Genomic DNA, 5,761 nt, shown 5'->3' on the forward strand with positions numbered 1-5,761 from the left:
CCCGGAATATTGTGCCTGGTGGAAGTGGTTCTATGGCATGGACACCGTGGCAGACTCACTTGTCACACTTTCAGAAAATACCTTTACTCGGTATCTTGCTGCTTCTATTTCCCCGAATTCAGTTTTAGCAACAAACAGGTTATAGGAATTCAAGGGCTGTAAAATTCTTATTTCTCTTCCTATTAGGTCACCGTCAACTTTAACTAGGTCATTGACCTTGATCGGGGGTTAGCCTAATGGCGGCTATGTTTGTTTGCAAAATGCAAACGATTGTTTTGTTTTGTTTTAAGGTTATATATTTCAAAAAGGCTGGTTAATAAGGCTGGTTATTCTTTTGCATTGAATTTAAGTGAGTAAGAAAATACATTGGCAATATTTCGGCATTTTACAAACGGAAAACGTTAAAGTTACATCTATAGCCTGTCTATACGCTGTCACAAAACTACCCAGTCAAATCTGGGGGGATATGGGACCATGTGTAACTAAAAGTTGTGTTACTGCATGTGTTGTTTACACACACTTGTTATATCCGAGATATTATGGAGGCGGAACACACATCTAGTACCAGGGTCAAAATCACTGTATGTTATAAGGGAGCTGTCAACCTGTCGCGTTCTCAATGATTCCAGCAGCGTGGTTGGGTAAACAATAGTCTGTGGTACAGACCCTGAAATATATATACCCAATATAGCCCATGCAAGTTTCGGGAAAATGAAGAAAGTCTCTGGGCTCCATTTTATTGTAATTTATTTCAATTTAAAAGTATATTTTCTGTAAAATATGTTCAATTCAGAGACTCCCTTTCAGTCTAGGTAACCAACAAAAACGATGTCTCACTCTCCAATAACTAGATCATTATATAATTCAGCCAATCGTTATTTATGATACGGATCGCGAAAAAAGTCTTAAGTGTATATTCTGGTATCTAGTAGATATTCATACACTTCATTATTCCAAAAGTATGAACTGGAAACTGAACCAACTCATGTTAAAGCACGTTTACTTTTTTTTTTAAGGTGGGTAAAGCGAAGAAAATAACTATCAAGGAAGGAGCGAATCAGAGGTGAAGCAAGAGAGTTCCATAGCAAGGAAGGAGTGTCAAACACATGATGTGTCTGGTTTAGTTAAACACAAAGTTTCTGGCCTAAACTGTTCGTATTGCCAAACCGTATTGGATGACGATATCTCCAGGACATGGAATTGGAATTGAGCCTCATGTATATGATGACCAGGCAGACCATGGCTTGACTTGAAGGCCAAAGTCATATATACATTCACAGATTTACATTCTTATTTGTTACCGACAGTGAGTGAGTGAGTAAGATGAGGGGGTGATAGCACTAGAAGTGGGCTACACACATTGTACCCATGTGAGGAATCCAACCCAGTACTCTTTTGCGTGATGAACTGTGTTGAACATGTATTTTCTCCAACCGGTTGTAAAATAAGAAGTCGCCTGCTGGTTCATAATATACGTTTGTAATGGGAATGTTTTGGCGCATTCAGGAAGTGATTGTAATGAGCAAAGTTTCTGATTCAGTGTTCATGAGAAACTGAGGATCGGTATGATTGTTTTCAATTCTAGACACCGTTGACCGAATATTAACTGTGTGGTGGCTTAGAGTTACAACAAAAAAGTATTTCGGGTGTGTTATCTATAGGGCATCAATCATAAGCGAATCTCTCTTTACCAGAGTATTTTCTTCTGGGGACGTGATGGTTATATTTGGCAAACAGTACGTATTCTCTCACCTGCTGTACACAGGTCCCCACTAATCTGAACTTCACACAGCGTCAGTATATCATCGAAGATTGGCAAACGTTCGATCTTGACAAATCTGGCAACTACTGGCTCATCACAGGGCAGTGTGTCCATGGCCCCTAGGAGACCCGTCTTCTCTGTGCAGGTTAGGGGGGCTATGTTGGGATTTTGCCGGGGGTCATCTATGAATGTGACAATCGCCAGGTCTCTCAGTCTAAAAGCTAAAACACAAAGAAATGATTTCAAAGGTATATAGAAGGTGTGGAAAATAATAGATGGGTACTTATGGGTATTAAGGACGTCCACAAGATCCAAGCCTATTTTCCTTCTGTTCAAAGCCAACATATAATTTGATTATATCCAAAACAGATTTATTTTATCACTGAAATTTTTAATCTAAACATTTCGTGGGAAAACTGATGTGCCTGGTCATTGCTTACATATGATGGTTTTTGTTATGCAAATAAGAACATGTACTTTGATATGTTTCCGGAAGCAGATTTAAGGTCTGGCAGAATTAGAAGCTTCACCTAAACCTAGGTCTTTTCTTCGTTGTATGGTGACATTCCTGATTCGGAACATATCCTGGAGGTCCACCATCCACCAGGGCGACGGCACGGAGCTCGCAAAGCAGCTGCCGTGGTACCGATAAGCATCGAGGTTGCCGTCAACGGCGTTAGACGGCGATGATCTAAAGTCATGATTGTCACTGCCGTATGCTGGCTTGTTCAGAGCTATATTCTGTGAATCTGTGTGAAAATATTCCAATGTTATTATTGCGTTCGTGTTATTTTGACAACTCATATGAGTACCAGGCTTCTGTTACACCCAGCAATTGAATCTAACAGTTTTTGAATAGAAGTCAAAAGACAAACTGATTATTCTTATATATTACCATGACCAAAATGCAAAGTCATCCAGCTTGTAGACTGTAGTGATGATCTTGAAAAGACTCATCTTATTGACAAAGAATCAATGCAATGTTACAATTGATATGAGTATCTAAATATCCTCTCAGCCAATAGCAGCACTGCAAAATGTACGGACTTACATCATACCATAGTCGTATCATGTGTTAGTGAGTGAGTATGGTTTACGCAGATTTTAGCAATATTCCAGCAATATGACGAGGCAACGCATTAACTACTAGGCTACCCCACCGCCCCGTATCATGTGTTAAGGTTCCTTAGAACGCAGTTCACTCGTGAAAGGACTTGCGGGTAAATATTCCAATGTTATTATTCTTAGAGTATTGGGCTAATGGCTTTATTAGAAGTGATCAAAGTGACACACAGTTTTACCTAATAGCCTGGTATGGTTGCTCTAATGTCTTGAAGCAAAGATCATTTGAATAGAATGCATGAGCGAGAAGATGAGTAAGGTTTAACGCCTCCTTTTCAACAATATACCAGCAATATCCCGTGGAGAAAACCAGAAATGGACTTCACAGATTGTACCCATGTGGGGAATCGAACAAGGTCCTTGGCTACCCCTCATTTGAATGAAAGACAAATAATACTCAAAACATATTACCATGAACATCCAACCAAATGTAATTTCATCCAGCTTGTGAAATGTAGTGATTCATCCGTCTTGAAAACAATTATGTTTTAATAAAGAATTTACCCAATGCAACTATTGTAATGATCTTTGAATAGGCCTCTAGGCCACGGGCAGAAATTTGCAGATCTACATTTACAGATTTGGATCATGCCATGGTCGTATCATATGTCTCTTCGAAGGTCATCAACTCACTGAACAAATTGTTTCTACACAACCAGTTAATGCTAATGTATTATTTTATCACCGCATTATTTGATTGTCTGGTTTGTTCACTGGCTTCTTCTGCCGGTAGGGAAGGACGTGACTGCTTTTCGGTGGCCCTTTGATACAATTCCCGTCGCACCTATGATGCCATTTACGACAAATGGAATCTGTTTCCCAGGATCAGCAAGACTATTAGATAATTAGAGAATAACCAACGAGGTACGAGCGATTACAAGAAATATGCCCGAGTTGAAATAATGTTCACAGTGCGGAGCCTTGGCGTGGCACTGAACCAACGAGGTCATATTTCACGTAATCACTCGTATCTCGTTGGTTATTTTATTTATTACCCGTAATGTAATTTAAAAAGAAGAACCACGAATTAAAAACACCCGGAGACAGGACTTGTGACCTCAAACAGCTGATTCGTATTCATGCGCGTATTAAATCTTCTCCAGCGATAACATAACTACGCCATGGAAAATAGTACCTCGTAAAATCGCTTTAAAATACAACAAACATATTTTTTATGAAATAATCTATTAACATTTGTAAACATGATAAAAATGATCTTTTAAATGCAATATCATAGAACTTAACAGCTAAAACGTTATTGATCAAGTCAATGCGCCGGAACATCGTTCACTCACGACTGACGTGTGTCTAGTGACGGGTGACGGTGTAGTGTTGAAACACACTTTGGCAAAACCTGTCAATTTTGGGGAAAGTCAACAGTTAAAAGTTGTTAAATCTAAAAGACATCAATTCCCACGAATACATCTAGAAAAAGTTTTCTGTCAAGAAACTCAACAAGTATGAAGATTTAACAACATTTTGTTTTGTGGAAGGCGTGTTACAGTCACGTCATTGGTCCCAGTAGAGTACAGCAGTTCCAAGAAGGATAACTCTAGTCGGAATCCGAGTCAATGTTAAGAATACGCCTCTATGTTGAAATGGAATACATTACCATAAATTGGACCAGAGAATAGTGTATGTACTGAGTGAATATTTACGGCATGCGACAAAGACTGTGACGTCATGGTGGCAGTCGGAGGCTGAGGATGAGTAGCCAGAGTGGTGGAGTTACAAGGGTTTGACAACAATTTATTGATGGACTGGTGTTGTTTCTCATTAACTGAAGAGTAACTGTTTATTGATTGAACATTTTGTGCCCGGAATATTGTGCCTGGTGGAAGTGGTTCTATGGCATGGACACCGTGGCAGACTCACTTGTCACACTTTCAGGTAACACCTTTACTCGGTATCTTGCTGCTTCTATTTCCCCGAATTCAGTTTTAGCAACAAACAGGTTATAGGAATTCAAGGGCTGTAAAATTCTTATTTCTCTTCCTATTAGGTCACCGTCAACTTTAACTAGGTCATTGACCTTGATCGGGGGTTAGCCTAATGGCGGCTATGTTTGTTTGCAAAAAATGCAAACGATTGTTTTGTTTTGTTTTAAGGTTATATATTTCAAAAAGACTACTATTTATAAGGCAATTTTGTTGCAAAATAATAATGTCTAATAAAAAGAGTATTCATATTCTTTAACCTTTATGTTTTCTTTTTCAAATCTTGGAATGTGTGAGTACAGCACGTTCTAATTATCAATAAAACTTTAAAAGTTGTCAATGAATTTGGATCATGAAAAGTAGTTCCGTCAAGCAATCATATTTCTTCTCTGCTTAGCTGACCAATCAACGTTGAGAATCACTGAAAAGCACATGTGCGATTATCACAAAAATAATCACCTGCGCATCCTAGCCCGTATGGGTAATAAGGCTGGTTATTCTTTTGCATTGAATTTAAGTGAGTAAGAAAATACATTGGCAATATTTCGGCATTTTACAAACGGAAAACGTTAAAGTTACATCTATAGCCTGTCTATACGCTGTCACAAAACTACCCAGTCAAATCTGGGGGATATGGGACCATGTGTAACTAAAAGTTGTGTTACTGCATGTGTTGTTTACACACACTTGTTATATCCGAGATATTATGGAGGCGGAACACACATCTAGTATCAGGGTCAAAATCACTGTATGTTATAAGGGAGCTGTCAACCTGTCGCGTTCTCAATGATTCCAGCAGCGTGGTTGGGTAAACAATAGTCTGTGGTACAGACCCTGAAATATATATACCCAATATAGCCCATGCAAGTTTCGGGAAAATGAAGAAAGTCTCTGGGCTTCATTTTATTGTAATTTATTTCAATTTAAAAGTATATTTTCT

Source organism: Haliotis rubra, unplaced genomic scaffold (genome assembly GCF_003918875.1).
Source record: "Haliotis rubra isolate DU_JTF1 unplaced genomic scaffold, ASM391887v1 Scf1826, whole genome shotgun sequence".
In the NCBI taxonomy this organism is placed as follows: Eukaryota; Metazoa; Mollusca; class Gastropoda; order Lepetellida; family Haliotidae; genus Haliotis; species Haliotis rubra.